This window comes from Trematomus bernacchii, unplaced genomic scaffold (genome assembly GCF_902827165.1).
Source record: "Trematomus bernacchii unplaced genomic scaffold, fTreBer1.1, whole genome shotgun sequence".
In the NCBI taxonomy this organism is placed as follows: domain Eukaryota; kingdom Metazoa; phylum Chordata; class Actinopteri; order Perciformes; family Nototheniidae; genus Trematomus; species Trematomus bernacchii.
In genome coordinates, this window is record NW_022987748.1 from 1 (window position 1) to 21669 (window position 21669).

The window sequence follows — 21669 nt, forward strand, 5'->3', positions numbered from 1 at the left end:
TATAACATTATAATAACACACTAATATTAATATTAGGCTATGTGATGGGAAGCCTGTGCAAAGAGGTTCAGCGTAACATGAAACCAGTTCTAGGAACTGTCAGAAGCAACATTGTAGACCAAATGTCCTCAGCTGGACCTGAGCCATTGAAGCGTTGGTTCATGGTTGGCGACTTCAGACTAAAGGCTTACTAAAAATAAAAATAAAAACGTTGTCACTGAATTTAACAGGGGTTTTGCAGAAATGTCCAACAACAATGTTCATGTCCAGCGATAACGGTTGACAAATGATACATTTAGTAAAGTGATACTTATTGTACAGAGTGCTGGAGTATATACTATTGATCATTTTTAGTTAGGTTTACGGTTTCACAATGAAATGCAGTTGTAGCCTAGTCCATGATGCTACACTTTTAAAACCTAAGCTCTGTCCTGCGGTCCACCTGCTACTAAACAGCTTGATCTAGAAATCCAGGATGAAGCCACACGGTCCTGCTGCTGATTAGTCTGAGTCTTATATTCCTGGGATCAGACATAGGCCAGGAGCATGCTGGGTAGTGGAATAGCATTATAGGTTATAGCAGCCCTTGGCTCACTGGCTGGATGCTCGGAGGATGCTGTGGGACTATCCACTGCACTTCATCCAATCATCATTCTCCCATGTTCATAAGTGTATCTCTTTGGTGTTCCATAAGTGCTCGAGTAAAACAGAAGACAAAATCAGATGTTCTTGTGTCTGCTCGTTTTGGTATACAGTGTTTAACAGCTTGTGTGTGGGGCGTGATGCTCTGCAGTGAAGCTTCCTGACTCTAAAGGTCAATAAGTCATGATTTGAGACCAGGTTGGTGTCAATGATTCTTTCTGCAGTCCTGACAGGGACGGCTACGTTTGTTTGGTGGCTGAACCCAACACAGAGATCAGCAGGACGGTTGGTTGAACTTCCACAGCTGGCCAAGAATGTACTCTGCTGAAGATGACCCAGAGAGTGCTCAGATTCTTCATCCTGCTGAGGGTGATAGGTGTCCTCTGGTGTGGAGCAGCAGTGGTCCGGTGTTCCATGACTGTGTGCAGAGAAACATCTTCACCTCTGCATGCTGCTCTCTCTCTCCTGACAGTTCCTTCAGGCAGAATGTTAGTAATGAGGTGGCAAATGACTGTCTTAAAGTTTGATGGAGAGGCTCCCCCGCTGACATCCTGACACACACACACACACACACACACACACACACACACACACACACACACACACACACACACACACACACACACACACACACAGTCTCCTCAGGGCTGTCCTCGACCCCCTGCTAACTGTAAAACAACAATGCTCCACACTCTTTATTGATGAGACAGCGGTGGTTTTCACTGACTTGCCATTTCCCTCCAGCCGTTTGAAGAATTGTTGTTCTCTGTTTTCACAGGACGGGTGATTGACATTTCTCCAGGACAAGAACCCTGCATTTTAACCACAGAATAAGAAAGGGGTGACATGAAGAGTAGGTTTGAAAGGTATTAATTAATGCCATCAATGACTTACTCGCTTCAGCATTTATTTATAGCCATACAAGATGAAGTATATTGCCACCACATATCTGGCTCCATATGATTATCATCATTGAAGGCAAATTAGAGATTTAAGGTGGATGCAGATTTAAAGTTTGTTGACAAGGGTTCACAATGTTTTATTGAAATTGTTTCATAGAGTTTAAGGTGTTATGATATTTGTTCTAATTACAACAAACTGTAGTGGAATAAATTAGGAAAGAAGGGTGACCCAGAATGGATACATCCACACTTTCTGTCCGCCAAATTCTGACCCTGCCGTCCGAATGTCGCAGCAGAAAACGAGAATCATCGGACCAGGAAACATCATACACATGTAAGGAGAGGTGTCAGAGTGAAGGGGCTGCCAGTGTTCCAGCGCCTTGCTCAAGGGCCCAGGAGGAGAACTGACACCTCTCCAGCTACCGGTCTACACTCTGCATTTGGTGAAAGTGGGACTTGAAGCGGCGACCCTTTGGTTTTCAAGCCAAGTCCCGAGTGAACTAATGCCCACCAACAGAAGAGAATAATTGATCCCCGGTCAACTGCTCTGAAGGCAGCAATGCTTAGCACTATACCACCATCGCTAATGTGCTGATATTCCAGCAAATGATTTATCTTTCTATCAGGAGGCATGGCGGTGTTTGAATTAAAAAACACTGTTTACACATTGTACATATCTGTTCTCCAATGTAACATAATGACAATAATAATAACACAAAAATAGACCTAAAAATAAATCAAAAAGCTACTTTTAAAGTTGAAAGGTTATACAATTTAAAATTAAATAAAAGTAACTCAATAAATTGAATGAATGAAAAAAACAAGAAGGCAGTTTCAAACATTAAACAGCACACACATGCACAATGGATTGAGATAGAACATATCATTGTAACCTAAAAACTAATTCCAAAAACATTGAGGGAGATTTTAGAGAAATATTTTCTTGTAACTTGGAGATGTTTGGAAATTCCTCAGATTCCCACAAGCACTGATACGAAGAACCCTGATGAAATGTGTTCTCATTTGTAAATACTGACCCCCTACTAAGATTGTTTTACGTGGCACGTCATACTTCGCCACTTTCCAAAAGTTTAACTTCACAATGTTTTAATTCCTATTTCACTTTTGTCCGGGCTGAAGTGTCCACTGGGGAATCGCCCCTACATCAATGTACTTCATGCCAGAAAACAATTGTTATTCACAAAGTAATTAACGGTGTTATTTCTTTATTTCGTAAAGATAGCAGAGTATATAATCCACCCAGCATCATACATTTTAAGGAAAGAGATTTTTTTTTTTACACAGGACAGAGCAACTGCTTTTAAAAAACAAGTTATTGAAGACCTCAATCGTGCAGTCCAGTATTCCTCCTGTCAATCTGACAGTTGTAACGCTCAGCTGTCATAAGGCAAATACAAAACAGAGAGTCTAAATCTTGGCTTCATGTTATTCAAAATAAAGTTTCAAAGCAGCTTTCTCACTTTGGAGAAAACGGGGGGTTACGTATTGTAACCCTAGTTATATAAGCACAGGTGGAGCCCTCTACTGGACTCTATGGGTACTACTCTCATCAATGATACGCGAGCATTCACACACTGAGTTTGTATAAACGTAGCCGGCCAATCAGGGCGAGCCTACCTGAATGCGCGCGTAGGCACACAGTATATAAGGCGACCACGCCTCCTGACTGTCACCCTACACCCTCTTCAGCGAGTGGCATAGGAAAGACAGGGCCCCTAGGTAGAGGGCGGAGCCTGTGCTTATAGAACTAGGGTTACAATACGTAACCCACAGTTCTATCTCACACAGGCTCCGCCCTCTACTGGACTCTATGGGTACAGTGGGTGGAGCCCCGATGGATAAACGCCCTGTCGTCCAACAACACCGACCCATCACACTGCCCCTGACCGGCCTTTGGTTACAGGCAAGCGGGGAGCGCCCTCCAGCCCTGTATGGGGCTTACTGCGCACCACGCCTCCCGGGTCCCCAAGGAGCACGGGAAGAACGCCAGTGCACTATGTCCCCCACACTCACACACGCTTACCTCGTGTAGAGTGTGAATGGACGATAGTGGGGAAGGCTCCCCCCGCATAGGCAGGCGGGGAGAGTCCTCCAGCCCTGTATGGGGCTTACTGCGCACCATGTTTCCCGGGTCCCTAAGGAGCACGTGCGCGCGCCCACCTGCTGCTTCCTTTACTGGAGTTACAGCGGGGCGGCGAGTGTGGGACAGTGTTCTCTCCTCTGAGGATGAGCAAGAAGCAGCATACGGCCAAGCTGCGACTTCTCCTCATCCACGTGACCGAGGAAAACGATCCAAAGAGCCCTTCCATAGACATGGGGGCTCCCAGGAGATCATCACGGTCCTTTTTTTTTAAAATACCATGCGGCGTGATCCCACTGCGGCCAGGGACATCACGCGGCAAGCAGCGGCGCCCACACCGTGGACCAGGATATTAATTTGGCCGATGCTGTGGCCAAATAATCGCTCTGATCCGGTGAGGTGGGGGCATCTGGCGGAAGAGCAATCAGTGAGACACCCAACACACCCGTGTTTATTTGCAGCCGCCCTGTCACACGGCAGCAGGGCAGAGGTTGCCTGTGGGAGCAGATGGGCTGCCACGCTCCGCCGCCATGGTCATCACTAGGGGGAAGTACAGACCTGGGCGGCTGGACTTCCATGGACGCCGGACCCGGAAGTGCCTGACAACGAGAAGTCCTCGCCATCCTCCTCCCCGGCAAACGGAGCCATCCGCCCCGTTGGAATGGCGAACGTGAATGGCACCGCCTCGGCCATATCCTGGTCCCCCAAACACTCGAAGCAGAGGTGGTGGGGATCGGCGCCCGCTATTAAGCCAGGGCACGAAGGACAGGCCAGGTCTCTAGAAGTGGCGACTCCATGAAGGTACGATAACTTCTTTCTTCTTCTTTCAAACGTTTAACTTTTCTCTGTCAGGTGTTGTCCTGCTCGCTGAAGAGAAAAGGATGACAGTCAGGAGGCGTGGCCGCCTTATATACTGTGTGCCTGCGCGCGCATTCAGGTAGGCTCGCCCTGATTGGCTGGCTACGTTTATACAAACTCAGTGCGTGTCATTGATGAGAGTAGTACCCATAGAGTCCAGTAGAGGGCGGAGCCTTTGTGAGATAGAATAAAGGTGGATGAGTTTAGGAATGGATATGAAAACATTACAAAAAATGTAGATGACATATTCATCTTAATAATATGTATTCTTCCCACCGTACACAGATGCATGGTTATCCATCTTTAGATAAAAAGGGGTCATACCAATTACTCTAATTAAAACTTTAAGATATTGTTGCTTTTCTTCTTTGTTGTTAATTTACAAACATAATGGAAGATTTGTCTTATTCTGGGTTTTCCAAAGCCGGGTCAAATGCTTCATTTAACTGTTACCTTATGAACACACCTGCCCTTTAACACTGTGTTCTTTAAACAGCTACAGATCAGCCTCACAGATTCAATGAAATGATACAGTTGATATTCAACAAAAGGTAGAAACAAGGATTTCTCCAAAGATTATAATATTTATTATTAATTGGACCTTTTAAAGCATCAATACAATATTTCAAATCAGCAATTAAGCTAGTAAAACGACACTTAAATATATTTACTATTAACATGAGTACAAAGGTTGTAAAGACAATGATTAAATGAGCATAGACCGTTTGAAACTAGCAGTGCACATGCAGGGAACAGCTGCTCGCATCAAGGGTGCAGAGACACAAAAACAAGCAGTATGGGGGTCTTATGAGCTTAATCAGACAAATACCCTAAACTATAATACTCAAAGGGAAACAAACATTATAACAATGCCGCCACAAACGTATTAACTTAATAAAATCTACGATTGGTGTGTACCTTTTGTCTCTGCGATTGTGCAGCATCTCACACACACATTGCACAGGGCTTGGGCCAGAGTCATGGAAGACGGCCAAAGACTAGACCTGAAGTCACGCAGAAAACATTTACAACACCATGCAAACACCTAAAGAGCAGCAACCTCAATGAAATATGAGGAACCTACCGGAAGAACCACAGCAGGTTAGGGGAAGAACAGGTAATGCCTGTTCGTATATTGTAGACTAAACACTAGGAAAATGCAAATGAATGCAGGTGAAAATGCACCGAGGATGGGACCTAATCTACATAAGGGGTTACGGCTCGCTAATTCAATCTTAATCTCGCAAGATAATGTAGCAGAAAATTGTGTCTGAAACTATACCAAATATAGCCTTTATCTGAAGTCTGCTGTCCCTCCATCACCACAGATGGGATTAGAACCCACAACCACTGATATATCCACATGAGCAGCCAGCAGGTCAGTGATTCTAATGATGCATGGTCAAGCCCCAGTGGCCCAATGGATAAGGCACTGCCCTCCTAAGGCAGGGATTGTGGGTTCGAGTCCCATCTGGGGTGATTGATTGATAGCAGAAAGATGCTCCACTGCTTTATGAACATAGTAGCATCATCCATCTAGTAACTCAGAATGATGCTTTCAATCTGAGTTAATGATCGTAAAACCCAACTAGAGGTTATTCTTTTTCACATAATAAAACTTGTCTTAGGTTAGTGCCCCTATAATTCCAACCTGACGGTGCTTACAATGAAAAAGAAAAAGAACATCTTATTGCTATATTGCAAACACGATGAGATGAGGGTGCAGTGCTCCTTCAAAAGTCTAACCTAACAATGTTCCAGTAAATGCAGTGAAACGTTACAGATAAAAACAGCAATTTATTTTCATATGAAACATTTCCCCTAAGACGCTTTCCCCCCCAGTGAGCATTCTCATGGGAAAACTAACACCTCACTTTTTTCCTCCCCCTCTTCCTTCTTCTCCAATAAAGAAGAGAGAGCTGAGGGGCCATAACGGTCGCAAGGCAGCTCTGTTTGATCCCCATGCCGTGCTATCTTCACTTTTCTCCTTTCAGCCCGTATGGATGGGGATCAGTGGAGTGGACCGCCCGTCTGCCCAAAGGGACAAAAGTCCCCCTGCTAATTGCTGCCACATCAAATGAAGTGGGACATCCCAAAGAGGAGCCTCAGATTGATGGAGAGGGGGAGAGGGGGGGGAAAGGACAGCAAGTTATTCTTAGCGCTGCTCACTCCTTCACTCACATTATCCTCTTTGTTCAACAACACAAACAATCTGGATTTTACTTTGAGTTGTGGTGATCACATTTTAATTTCATATTATTATTAATAATAATAATAATATTTAAAACATGCGTATGGATTTCCATGCACATCCTTAAATATATGTATGGAAACTTAAGTGATAATAATGGCAGCTACAGTTTGTTTTTAGCACATCCTCATCTAAATAACCTATTGTGTTATGATTTCATTGTCGGAATATTACAACTTAGTACAATTGCTTACATTCTGTAAATAAATTAGATTTTATGATACTGGCTCGTTGTCAATTTGGTATCATCTCAGATATGTTTAAAGAAACTGAGGGTTCGTCTAAATATCCCTCCTCAAATCCTCCAACCTTCAATCTTGACCTGCTTTCTTAAAGGACATCCCAGTCCCTTAAAGGAACCTGGTGATTTATTTAAATACAAGTACTAATAATTGAAGGAAGACAAATGCAGTTCAATGTGAAAGGATATAAGGACAAGGGAATAGCAACAACAACACACATATACATTTGAGACGTTGAAAGACAATACAGGCTTTAAAAAAAGAGTTGACTGTATTTCAGTAAATATATGAAAAGTATTTTTTTTAGAATCTATGTAGGACCATATTCCCATTAAGCCCATGCTGAAGGCCATAGGTAAAGGACGTTGTTAGAAAGTGACGCAGTGTGTCCCACTGGATGTCCCGTTTCCAGCTGAGGATTCCTCCGCCTCACATTTCTTCCTCATGAGGGGGGGGGTAAGACATGAGGAAGAGACATGAGGGAAACAAAGATGGAAAATAATATATTTCGAAGCAGAGCCTCATGCTTCTTCTTCTTTAACTTTTCAGGTTGATTGCTGCGTTCTGGTGCTGCTTCAAAATAAAAGTTATTTGCTACTTTCATGGCAGGATGAGGGGGGGGGACATGTCCCCTGAGCCCCACTCCAATGATCAATGCCTATGTACATGGCATGTCCACACCTCTGTGTGTGCTGCATGGCATGTCCACACCTCTGACACTTTTGATTTTCTTTAAAGATGTTGGCATTTTTTTATAGGTCGTATTAAATCAGTGTAATAAGCGAATTATATCGTTTTTTTTAAACGTTTCCCATTAATTGGTATTATATCATTTAAGTATTTTTTGGTGCTAATGTAATGTAATTATTACACTCATCCAGTAAAAAATAAAAATAAATCAGTGTATTGAGTGCATTGAAACAGTACTGAAGCTTCATTTAATCTTCTTTATTGTTGTTTAGTTATGTTTCTTTAATAAGACACTAAGTCACATGTATGTTTTGCTCTGTGCTGTACAAATGCAAATCTCTTTTACTTTTATGTGACAGCTGCTGGTTTTGACAAAGTGTTTTGAAGAACCAGAGGTGGTTCGGCCTTTGGCCGTTGCAACACTTTCCGTTCATAGATTGTTTGTAACTTTTAGTAAAGGACCTCAAAGCTTGTTTCTGCCATTGTGCTCTTACTGTATTGTAATAAACAGCAGCAGTGTTGAGAGGTGAAAGGTGTTGAATTATTTCAGACATATATGAATCAATACTGAAAGAACTATCCCGTTATATCCGGAGATCGTGGGGTGGATTAATGGTTTAATGAAGTCCCAATTATAATACCATGTCACTATGTGAATAGGATTGCAGTGGTCGGTCGATGTTTTCTTTTCTGTTTCATGTTTTTAGGAAAAGAGTTGGAAAGACATTCCCAGATTAGTTCTGCCCGTGCGACTGCCTGCTATGTTGTTGGAGGCAGACAGTAGCTGCCCTCTCATTGTCCCGCAGCATGAGGACGGTCAGTGGAGCAGGACCCTGCAACAAAAGGCCTGGAGCCAACACTGTGTGTGTTTGTGTGTTGGTGTATGTGTGTAGCTGTCACGGCCCAGTGATATAAGTGTCTTTGGGCCCCGGTCGGGTCCCTGCACCACACAGGGACAGAAAGAGAGAAAAAGCTGTCACTTCAGAGGGTCCTTTGAAAAGCTGCCTCGCTTTAGAGCAAACAGGCCCTGAAAGTCACAGTCCATATAGTCCTCCCAGCAGTCAAATGGTCGCTGCTCAGCTTCTGCATCAAATTATTTGACTTAACTTCACCCCTCTCCCACCCAGCCCTTCCTTTTCTTAACTCATGCATTCCTGTTTTCCAATTGTGTTGTCTTTGTGTCAGGGCCAGGCTTTGTTGGGCCGTGAGGCTGTTGAGGCAGGCGGTGCCGTTTCAAAGTGTTTATTGATGTGAAGTCTCCACATGATGTTGGATCTTGTTGTCAGGGGTCACAACCTGTTAGTGTTCCGGTGTGGTCGAGGTAAGGCTCACATCTTGATCCGTGCCGGCGGGTCACGCTCGGCCTTTGAAAGCAACAAGACAAACAGATCTTTTGGACGTGGGCTCATCCATCAAGCACACCTTCAGACTGTATCAGCCAAGCATGCCGCGCTGTCACTCACCGGTAAGTAAGCTGTTCGCGGCAGGAAGCGAGGTCATGAGAGGACCTGCTGTACATCAGCGGGTGAGAGCTGCGGTACCCCACCTGGGGGCCGGAACCCCTATCAATAAGATAACCCAGGTAGGTACAATTATGAACTGATATCATACTTTATTGTAGAATACTGTAGGTTGTAATCTATTAGGCAACATGATTCAGGTTAAACTGCTGATTTAACAGCTTACACCTCATAGAAAACCTATGAACATGGGAACTACTTGTATATTTCCATTCACGATACGTTTTGATTCCAAATTCGAAATAGCTTCTACTCGGAAAGTGGAAGTTAATCAGCCCGGATTGCTCATGTTAGCACTGATTCCCACAAGATGGCACCTTTTCTTCAATTTTTAATTCATCATGTGCTGAGTCATTGCAAATATAGGCTTTAGGCTTTGTATGACTTTTGGGCCCAGTATTGTCTAAGATGTCATTTCACATGTATGTTGGTCATTCTGTGCTCTGTTCCTTCATAAAGCTTGAATCTTCACGTGTACAACTCTCTCTGAACTCAATTTCCTTCTATAAAGTATTCACTTTGATCAGTCTCCACTTATTTCCCATGGATCTTTTCTACACACCCTGCCTGCTTCTGTCAAATCATGATGTCATCTTGACTTGACTGCAAGACATCACTGTTGACCAATGAGTCAAATCATGGTGAGCATTAATAGAACATAAACTCTGTTCACCTGCATGAAATCAGACACCTGCCATACCTCCACACTCTTCCTGTGTTCGATCTGAGAATAAGCTCTTGACGTATATTATGAGGGTAGGAATCCTAAAATAGGGATGGCCCTAATACCACATCTGCTCTCGTTCAACTGACTGCACCCTCTAGTGGTTGTAGGAACTATGACTATGTCCAAAGGTAGAAGTCAGGTGAGGGTTGAGTGGAGGGTCAACAAATCATCAGACTTTCAAATCAGCTGCTGTTTGTTTCCTGTTCTTCTTGGATAGGAAGGGGCAGAGCTCTCCAACAGCGCCTCTAAATGTATGTGCTTACCTCTATTTCAGACATTTTAGTTGTACTTAGGGTTAGGGTTTCAAGATGGACCCCAGCTATGATCCCGACCAAATGGACAAGAGATACCATTCCTAGTTCATATTTACATCCAAATCTACAGCTGTGGGCGTAGACGTGGAGGAATGAATCACAAGTTCTGGTCGTGTTGATCCTCTCTGCTGGCCAATGTGCAGGCGATACATAATATGACCAGCATTGGTGTCCAACTGGATATCAGGAACTTCTATGTCCTTATGTTCACTGAAATGTGTTTCACTGGAAAACTGCACACCACCGTCCAACCAGAAGAATCTTTTTTTATATATCTGACAGAACAAAAAACTGAAAAGGAAGCAGTCTGTGCCTTATGATGACTATACAGAAATTAAAAGAGGCTGAAGGGCTTGCTTTTCACTGAAGGTGTACCTGGCATGGTTTCATGTGACAAGTACAATTTATTGATTTATAATCAATGTGGTTTACTAACCGTAACTATGTTTTTATGATGGCGACCATGGAGACAAGCTCACCATATCTTCACTAAGCTCTTATTTGAACCCAGACCACAATCTTTCCCTCGACTAAGAAGGTGGTTGTTGTGCCCTTAGAGGGAACAGACACATGCTGTGTTGATAGAGGTGTCAGATCAGAACACATTTCTTGTGGTTAAAAAGGGTATGGACAAGTGATGTGTCCTTTTGTCCTTTTCTCGATTGCAGACTGCTGATAAGGATGCTCAAGACCTAGGACAATGTGCAGTCATATCAATCCGCAGAAATAAGGGCCGGTCATTTAAACGACAGCTGTGGCTAAAAAACACATTTGTTTCCCGTCTGATATTCTTTCACAACACAACATGGAATACTTTTTGAATATTCACTTTTATATATTGAGGGTGCAAAGACTTTGTGTTGATGATAGCTAAACTGTGCTAAAAGAAGGTAAGTAAAGAAAAGTAAACAAGAATAAGAAAACAGTGCAAGAGAAGGTAAGAGGTTAAAGACACACATAGCTGGAAGACAGACAGGAAGTAAAGACTAAAGGGAACAGCAGAAGAAGACAGACAGGAAGTAAAGACTAACAGGAACACTGTATGGGCTCTGCAGCGTATAAAGACTGGTTCATGGAAAATAAACTGAACACACTTGGACAGTTAGAGAAAACATTGATCAGCGCAGTCACGTTGTTGTGGCTGCAGTTCGACCTGATGCTACGCAGTTAAAAGGGAGTCAGCTTTCATGGCGGAATAAATGCAATCATTTTGAATTCACTAAAACTATGATTTTTTGTAATTTCCCTTGTAAAAAGCTGGATATTAAGTATGCAAAGCTGTACACACAGATACAATTCAAACAGAGAGGAGCCATACATTACAGTAAAGTAAATGTAGAACATTGATGGACTGTGAACATGCTGCAGTGCCCCCCCCCCCCTGCTGTCTCTCTGTTGTTGACCCGCTTGTTACACCTGACTGTCCTCATCAGCTTTCATTGTCGTCTCATCAGGAGTTAGATCTAATGAGGGTCAGTCTCTCATTACCGCCCATGTCGGCTCACCCCAGTCTGACCTTTGACCTCTATCCTCCCTACGGCCAATCCAGTTTCTTTCTCCCCCCTCCTCTGCCAGCCTTACGGTCAGACACAACACAACATTTTGAAAAGTGGTGACAGAATGCGTTAGGATGACAGAGGAAAAGAGCCAGATGATTAGAGGTCAATACAACTTCCATTCAAAGTAATCCCAAGTCCTGTTACATTCGCAATCGGACAAAATAAACTAAACAACCTAAACAATAACAAACAAAGTTATGCTCAAAAGCATTACAATTAATATTAAAAAAATTGTGAATACATTTTCCACTACCACTACCAAGACTTCCAAATGACAAATATATTTGATTTTGAAGGATGGCCTTATGAGAGTAGGGGGGGGCGGGGGGTGGCAGCGGGGGTCACAGTGAGGGTGGAGGTTTAAGATTAGGGGCAACAATGAGTTAAATGTTCCCCTGCCAGACCATGCAGAGGACGAGGCATCCCCCCAGTGTTCATAATTTGTCTGGAATAATTGAGTGTGTGTGTGTGTGTGTGTGTGTGTGTGTGTGTGTGTGTGGGTGTGTGTGTGTGTGTGTGTGGTGTGTGTGTGTGTGGTGTGTGCGTGTGTGTGTGTGTGTGTGTGTGTGTGTGTGTGTGTGCGTGTGTGTGTGTGTGCGTGTGTGTGTGTGTGTGTGTGTGTGTGTGTGTGTGTGTGTGTGTGGTGTGTGTAGCCAGGGCTCAGGCCTGGCTCTCTGCTAGTTGGAGGTGAAGGGGCTCTCCAAAGAGAGTGGAGGACCCTCGCTGTCAGACAGGAATCTGAAGAGACCTCCCAGAAGCCTCGGCGGTGAGAGCCGGCCCTCACCTTGTTCCCTCTGCAGTCAGAGAACATGTTCACAACATCTCAGTCCAAACGGATACTGACATGTTCTGTTGATATGGGGCACACATGGACAAATGAACACCAACCCTAGTTAGGGTATGATATGATTGACTTTACATCTTGTGTAAACGAACAAACTGTAAAAACAGAAATAAAATCTATTTGCAGAGTCAAGGTGAGATTTTAAATGTATACTTTTATTTTGTACAATACAGGAGGAGGATAAGGTCTACAGTTCGAAATTCTAATGTATTTCTCAGATCTCCAAAGTAAAAATTCACGTTTGGTTCAAACTCACATGTGGCCCTATTACTCCTCTGTATATGATACCAATATTTGTAACTCAAAACACAGACATCATTTATATATTTTTTTACAACTTTCAGATAAAATATTATACATAATATATAATGTTGCGAGTGGTTGGAGTAGAGGTTTGGGGTTTAGAATAGGTATTGAGGATGGTATTAGGCGTAAGTAATGAGCGTGCTGCTGTTGGAGGAGGAGGTGTCAGTGACGGTATATTTCAATTTGTGTTTTTAAAGGCAACAAAATAATCCTTAATTTATAAATCCCAGAATAAGAATGATTATTCATCAGACTGCTGTGAGCATCATGCTCTGGCTGATGGTGACTGGGGCCCTTTCTCATTTCACTAATTTCCCCTCCTCGACTCCTCGACTCCTCGGTCCTCCGGTAGTGACCCGGAAATGGATTTCAGCGCGCCATGTTGAAGGACATATCTCATTTCTCTAAATGCACAGGACCGAGGATCGAGCATCGAGGAGGCTCTCTGGAGGAGCTACAACCGAGGATACACTGATGGATCCTTCGTGGATGTATTTTCGGCAACAGAGATGTTTAAAAGAGTCATGACGCACGGCCGGACTGATCTCAGCCAATGACAGCTCTGCATGCATCCCCTGGATATTATCTTATTAACTGCTATATTAATCGCGACTCAATGTTTACAGTGAGAACAGCTGTGAGATCCGTGCAGAAAGCAGAGCAGTGTGTAAAATATATATCACTCAGTATAACAGGCCTACATTATACTTTCTTTATTTGTATGCTTTAGTTTAGTAGATATCTACAAACAAAGAGTCCATATTTGTCTAAAACCATTTAGTGCTTCACATAATAAAATACACAACGGCTGTAGCTTGATTATATGCTTTAGGAGCTGTAGGTGTGTGTGGTACAGTGTGTAGGTGTGTGTGTGTGTGTGTGTGTGTGTGTGTGTGTGTGTGTGTGTGTGTGTGTGTGTGTGTGTGTGTGTGTGTGTGTGTGTGTGTGCGTAGATGCAGCGGACAGACAGGTCTCAGTTGGTTTGGTGTCCTCTGCTTACTTTTAATACTTGTAAATAAAACTTTTGGCCCGTAATTTATTTTCCTCATTGTAGCGACCAGAGGGGAGGGGGATATATCCAGTCTCTGATTGTGTTACGTTATTATGAGAGTGCTCTCATACTTGTTTGATTCTGAAATTGTATATATTTTATATAAATATATTTGTGTGTATATGTCCGCATCTGTAGCCTGTTATTGTCTCATTATACCGCACTGTGAATGAATTCAAAGTAAATATATAAGTCGTCATGAACACATCTGTCCATCAGACAGAGGGCTGCTGTGCCTCCTGTCATCATTAATGGACGTCTCTTTAAAATGACCGCTCAGAGGAGAGGAGTTCTCATTTCTCTAACCGCCTGCTGCTTCCCCTCCTCTCTCCTCGGTTCCCCTCCTCGGTTCCTCCGCTCGCATCTCCTGTGGGCGGGACTAAGTCTCGAGGATAGGAGTTCAGGAGGGGAATTAGAGAAATGAGAAAGGGCCTGGGTGTCCGCTCTGAGGCTGATCAGACACTGAGGTCCAACTTTAATGATGCACTGCCATCTAGTGGCAACACTGAAACATGTTGACCAATGAAGAGTCACTGCACCTCCTGTGATTGACAGCACCTCCTGTGATTGACAGCACCTCCTGTGATTGACAGTTTTTTATGGAGGTTTCAATTGAAACCGTGCTGTAATATCAGTAATCTCAAATTACAGGTAATTTATATGACATTTTTACTATGAACGATTTTTATATTAATATTTGGCCATGCTTTTGAAACAAATAAATAAGTACATTCACAATCATAACCTTTTTTAAATGTGATGATTTTTTTATTTACAGATAACATGTATGATGAGATAATATTGTTGAAGCTGCACTTATCAAAATTTTTATTATTTACCTTCGTCTCTACCAGTATCCTGCTGATGAACATGTTTTTTAGTATATTTACCATTTACCAACAAATTGATCTTGAAGGCTCAATCTGAACTTGGAAACACAACAGAAAAACTCACCCACTTATAACGTTATGTGAGTGTTCCAGCTCACGATAGGGATAAAAAGATGACAGAGGCAAAGAACGGTTTGGAAAACATTCAGCATTTATTTCAAACGGAGGGTGTAACATAAAAAGGGGCTTCCATGAACCCCGGTCTGCTCCTCTATTTCCCGAGGTGGCTGGGAGAGTGACGGTCCTCCTCCCAGGACCCAGTCTACTGCAAGAGCCCAGAACCAGGTTACCACATGCTTTTATTGAGTGACTGATTACCTGATTCTGATCAGCTGTCTGGTCTCCGGCCGAGCCACTCCCATCACTCCAGCAGCTGGCGCTCTAACCACACCCCGCTGCCACAGTTATCAGCTGATTAATGTGTGTTACTAGTGATTATAACAATTAAATGAATACTTGATTCTTATTGTCAATTTGGACATTCAGTAGTCTGCCATTTTCAAACACAGACCGATGCTCAGGATACTGGATCAAGCCAACATATAACATATATTATTGATATTACTCCACTTTACCTTTGAATAGAACAGGAGGACAGGAGGAGGACAGAGAAATCAGCAGATGGCGAACAGGAAGTAAACACTAAAGGGAACAGCGGAAGGAGATAGACAGGAGGTAAACACTAAAGGGAACTGCAGAAGAAGACAGACAGGAAGTAAACACTAAAGGGAACAGCAGAAGGAGATAGACAGGAGGTAAACACTCAAGGGAACAGCGGAAGGAGATATACAGGAGGTAAACACTAAAGGGAACAGCGGAAGGAGATAGACAGGAAGTAAACACTAAAGGGAACAGCGGAAGGAGATAGACAGGAGGTAAACACTAAAGGGAACAGCCGAAGGAGATAGACAGGAGGTAAACACTAAAGGGAACAGCGGAAGGAGATAGACAGGAGGTAAACACTAAAGGGAACAGCCAAAGGAGATAGACAGGAGGTAAACACTAAAGGGAACAGCGGAAGGAGATAGACAGGAGGTAAACACTAAAGGGAACAGCAGAAGGAGATAGACAGGAGGTAAACACTAAAGGGAACAGCGGAAGGAGATAGACAGGAAGTAAACACTAAAGGGAACACAATGGAGTATTTTTCTTAGCGGAAGCAATAAAATACATCTTTAATCAATAACATCTTGTTTAAATCAATATGTTGTGTCAATTGTATTTATTTATTTAGTAAGAAGCTGTGTATTAAGTGGAATGATTCTCAGAAAGCTAGTCATCATAGTTCCTTTTTTGCTATAATAACCAGCTTGCTGAATATGATACCTTACTTAACTACGGTTCTAATACATTTGACCAGTGGCGGCTGGTGGAAAATATTTTAGGTGGGGCTGTGGAAATGGTGATCAAACAATACTAGAGGGGTCCGGGGGGATGCTCCCCCGGTAATTTTTTTTGAGAAAAGACCCCTTAAATCATGACTTCTGGTGATGTTAGAGGGGGGGGGGAGAAGGACAATTTGAGGCTTAAAAATATGAGAAGACTGATCAATACCTCCATAACTTCAGTGTGGTTAGCTATGAATCTTCCAAAACTTCCAAACACCTTGTCCTGGACATAGTTTCTACAGCATAAACTGTGCAACAGTACAGTAGGCCCACACAAACTGCAGAACACCGGGGCTTTGGGAACACTGATTTAATTCCCATTTAACCTGTTAAGGGGCTTTTTTTCCCCCGTTTTTTTTCTCACGAAACTGTGTCTCAGGGCTTCTTAAAATGTAATAAACTATTCATGTGTCCTACTCAGAGGAAACGCATCTAACTGATGATATGAACCATGTTTACCGAAACAAAACACAAGTCTCACAAGAAGAGTCTAAATGAGCCCTGAGCGAAAAAATGCTAACGCACTCTAGGTATAAATCAATCGATATACTTATCGGATATGCACAAACAAGCTTACAAGCTGAGATTCCACATATTCTAGAAATATAAGTATCATCACTGAGCGATCAGAACTCGCGACAGGGGAAGCAAATACAGACATCACACGACGTAGCTTTAGGTAGCAAAACATGGAGATACGCTCACCTTTTGCAGAATAACAATTCTGATCAAAAACGAGAAAAACGCAGCTGAAGATTAATCCATAGGTTAATCCAATGTGTCTGTCACTTTGAAAAATGATTGATGATCCATAATTCCATTTTTATGTCAAAAACGGAGTTTTCATTAGCTAGTAGCTTCCAGAGTGTATGACAGCTTCCTGTTTTGTCTCCTTGGATACGAGTCCAAACAACTCACAGACTGCACCGGGCGCTCACGTAGGAGCCCTGTGACCATCATATTTGACGACGCTGATTGGCTGAAATTATGTTTTCGCGGCATAGTTTACACGTTACAGATAGCAACAGTCAGCTGCTAGTGGCTGCTGCTGCACTGGTTGAGGGCTCCTCTCTTAGCGCCCAGACGAGAGAAGGTACACGGGCAAGGCCAGGCAGGAAACATGTGACTTATCAGTAACTTTAGACATCGTAACACAATTTTAAACGAGATTTTATTGTAGATTATACATTTTATTGATACCAATTATATAATATTTACCTTGTTCATTAAAAATAAAAATAAAAAAAAAATATTTTTTAAAATATATTTTTTATTTTTATTTTTTAATATGGGAAGAGGTGGGGCGGCGCCCCTAGCGCCCCTATGGACCGGCCGCCACTGCATTTGACTGTAAAAGTAAATGAAAAGTAACATTTTTAAAATAAAGAATACTCCTTTAGGTTTTGGCTACACGACTACTAGATGATGCCGCTTTCACACCGGAGTACTTTTCCCAGTACAGTTCCGATAGTTCTTGAAATGTTGCGTTCACACCAGAAAAATACGGATCTAGAATTGAGTTCATGAGAACCTTTTCACCCCCTTTTCAGTCCCTGCTAGAGAGCAGGTACTTTCATGGGAGAAAAAGGTTCCCATTTCTGATTGGCTGGGCGGATTGCAAACCACGCCCCGTAAAACTCGGAAAAGTTTTGTGAAGCCGCCATTGTATTTGCTGGCATTAGCATTATTAGCATTAGCATTAGCCCAGCGCACAAACGCAGAGAGACTAACTTATGGCAACACAAAAGAAAACATGGGAGCGGTGGAGATGAGGTGTCGGCGTTCTGGCGATTTACTCGGAAGGCTTCAGTAGAAGCTGCTGGGAGTCCCAGCAGCTTCTACTGAAGCCTTCCCCAACTCCGGGGACTTCCGGCCGGGGACTTCGGGTGGCAGTATACGCCGTGAAGTTGTTTGCGGCCTGCCAGTAAACCCAAAGCAGAAGAAGAAGAAGTGACGTCAGCGGCTTCATTTGCCTAATCCTCCCTCAGGGACTTATTCCGGTGTGAACGCGATCTGCTCTTTAGTTCATCAGAACTAAAGAGTTCTGATGAACTAAGTACTGGGAACTAAGTACGGCAAAGTACTTGGTGTGAAACCGCCTAATGTGGTGGTTAGGTTAAAGTGACTGATGTTTGAAAGTGAAAGTAAAACTTAAATTGTTTCACACAGGCTTGAATTTTGTTTCCCATCCATCAGCGCATTCCTCCACCCTTACCTGACTTAAGCCTTAGCTACTTTCAGAGGTTGATGTCATCTTGTAGACCTTTTCTTAGTGATCAATGTGTTTGGAATTGTGTTTACTGTCTCCTTACAGCCATACCCTCCACTTGGAGCAGGCCAGGGGTGGAGGGTATGAGATGGCACACTACATCCTCTTTATGTTAGGCACAACAACATGAAACACATACAAGCCCTCCTGATGTCATAAAGAGGAGCTGATTCTTTTGAAGTTGTCTGTTTACTTTGTCTATCACCTGTGAGATAACCTCTGACCTCTGTGACAAGGCAGAGGTTACTGTAGTTCACCTTCAAGGTGCCACAAGACCCTCTATTCATTTATTAGGATCCCCATTAGTTGAAGCTGAAGCATCCATTCAGCATTTTTTCTTCCTGGGGCCCTTAATGTTGCTTACATGTGTGATGTCCTGCGTCTATTCACAAGACAGCACTAGGGAAACCGACAGAGAACACTAGGAAAAGCAAGACTATGGTTGCGGTCAAATTGTCAGTTTAGCCTAGGAAGGTTACTATCGGAGTCAAATGATCCAGAAGTACCTCAGTGTCAGCCATGATAAGAGTTGTTCGAATTCTCTAGATCAGGGGTGGGGAACCTCCGGTCTCCGGGCCGAATACGGACCGCGAGACCATTTGGTACGGCCCTCGAGGTAATTTATAAACACACACAAAAAAGAAAAAAATGAAAGACATCTAGTCCGCAAAAGAATTAAACAAGCGAGTGCCTGTTTTTCCTGGCCAAAGTCAGGGTCTTTGAACACAACACGAGCCTAACGTGTCATCACGTGGTATATGTCTCATCTGACAAGGGTGTAGTGCTGACGGAGCACCAGAACGCCGCTCCAGCACTTCACAAATTGCAGTACCCATAAGGAGCCGTACACATGCCGCAGTTTTTGCGTGGCTGTGTCTTTAGTTGAAAGCCCAGTGGCGATCTGCTCATCTGTCATACTGATCATACAGTCAATAACTTTGTTGTTATTAGCATCTGGTTAGCTAGCTATGCTAACGAATATAAGAAGCTTTTTCTACAACCAGTGAGGTAAAGGCACATCTTTATATGATCATTATAGTTATAAAGAGAATAAAGGAAAAACTGGTATAAAATACTGTAAAGTCAAACAGAGCCTAAGGCTTTAATACATATAAAATAAAAAACAGATTACAAGTAGAAAAATAATATATATGGATACATATCAATAATAAAATAGCTTGATTTTAATCAGAAATTAAATCATTAGAGCTACAAATATGTTTCATTTAAATACAAATCACCAATTCATAGGGATAGACAACAGGTGTGTAATGATCGCAGGCAGTCCTGCCTCCTCTGGCAAGCTGGGTGTAATCACCCTAATCACAGAGCCCAGTGCTGCATCCTGGAGAAGGATTTAAATAGTTGCTGTGTGCGATCCTGGTAGACTGAAGCGTGTAGACGGGAGGCATTTCTACAAAGTCAAGACAGGCAGCCGGCAAGATCAGATCAATAATGTTGTGTGAGAGCTCCGCAGAGCCGCTAATGTTTATGTTCTGTGAGATTGTTTGCGTGTGAGCCACGTGTCTTGTTAGAACTCTGCGCAGCATTGTTTATAGATGTAGGTTTCAATGTGGTGCGCTAATTGTGCGGAACATTCTGAGCTTAGACGCTCTGTTATTTATCGTCAGAGGATAGGTAAAATAATAGAATAAGGAAAATATTTATTCTTAAAAAGTATTCATTTTGATTTACTAAACACTTTTCTAATAAAATCCTGTTAATTTAATCCACTGAAGATTCCTGCTAAAAGGGGAGAAAATAATCTGTTTTGTTATAAAGAATTAATTTGATTTATTAGAAGCATTGATAGTGAAATCTTGTTTAATTGAATACCTCTGTTAAAGGAGGAAAGAATCTTTTCTTGTTTAAAAATAATTAATTTGATTTGTTAAGAATATTTCTGGTAAAATCCAGTTAATTAAATCTGCTGAGATTTTAAAAGAGCTTGGGTTTAAAGAAACGTTTTTATGTTTCAAATGAATATTTCTGTGCTTAGTCTGCTGAACCAATGTGTAACATATTCATAATTAAGGCAGCAGTTGCCAAACAAATGTATTGTTTACATGCTTTATTTACATGTTTACATGCTTTATTTATTTTGATAACTTACAAAGTTCTGAAATGAATCTTTCTTGTTTTCAAAGGTTTTTCACCTGCATAAAGTGACCCAGTCAGCAAAGACATTTAAGTGAACTGCTAAATAAAAAGTCTGAAAAGAAAAGCTGTGTTATTGGAGTGGAATCCTGTTCTCAAAGTCCAGTAGATGCCTCAGGTCCCTGAACGACAAATCAAGCAAGACATCTGAGACCTGATCATCCAAGGTTCCTCGTTCTTGGATCCCAACACTCCCCAGGCAAAGGGCAGAATGCCCAAAAGAGGGGAAAACATGGCGGATCAAGCAAGAGGAAAGGCTGTGGAGCAACTAAAGGTGGAGAGGACGACGGCAAAGCGATTAGCCTCTCGACTGGCCAACACCATCACCAGGATGTATAAGGACATGTCTGAAGAAGAACTCAGTGACAGTTTCAAGAAATTCACTAAAGAAGTTGAAAAAGTCATGGAAGCAAATGACGACTTGGAAGCTGGGTTCATCGCAGAGCTGGACACAGCTGAAGAAGCTGAGTTAAGTAATCAGCAAAAAGACGACCTACAAGAAACTGCAGAGGAGAGTACGCGGAAGCTTGAGGAGTTAAAGGGACTTATTCAAGAAGCTCTGTGGACTAACTTTGGAGAACTTGAAGTGTCAGTAGCGCTACAAGCGGCGGAGGCTGAAGGTGAACGTGCTGCTGCTGCAGAGCCTGGTGGTAATCTGGAGGCCTATAACTTCACACTCAACCATCTGAGAGAGCTTATAAGAACTGCAAAAGAAGTGCACAGTCGGTGGAGGCAGTGGATCTCTCCAGAAATGCAGGAGGACCGGCAAAGCCAGCTACGGGGGTTTGAACTTCATTTCCCAAGATTAGTCTCCAGAAAGTCAGATTTCATTCAGGCAAAAATGAAGGAGGACACTGAAGGAGTAGCATGGACGCCTGCTTCAGCCAGATATCCTGTGGCATCCATTAAGTTGAAGCCAACAGCACTTCCCAAGTTCAGTGGCAATAAACGTGAATTC

General features: G+C 42.7%; 1 non-coding gene across 1 annotated transcript; it reads left to right on the plus strand.

Moving 5' to 3' along the window:
* The first annotated feature begins 5909 nt into the window (after positions 1–5909).
* Positions 5910–5982, plus strand: trnar-ccu. The gene has a single exon. It is a non-coding gene; the product is annotated as a tRNA-Arg (tRNA).
* The last annotated feature ends 15687 nt before the right edge of the window (positions 5983–21669 follow it).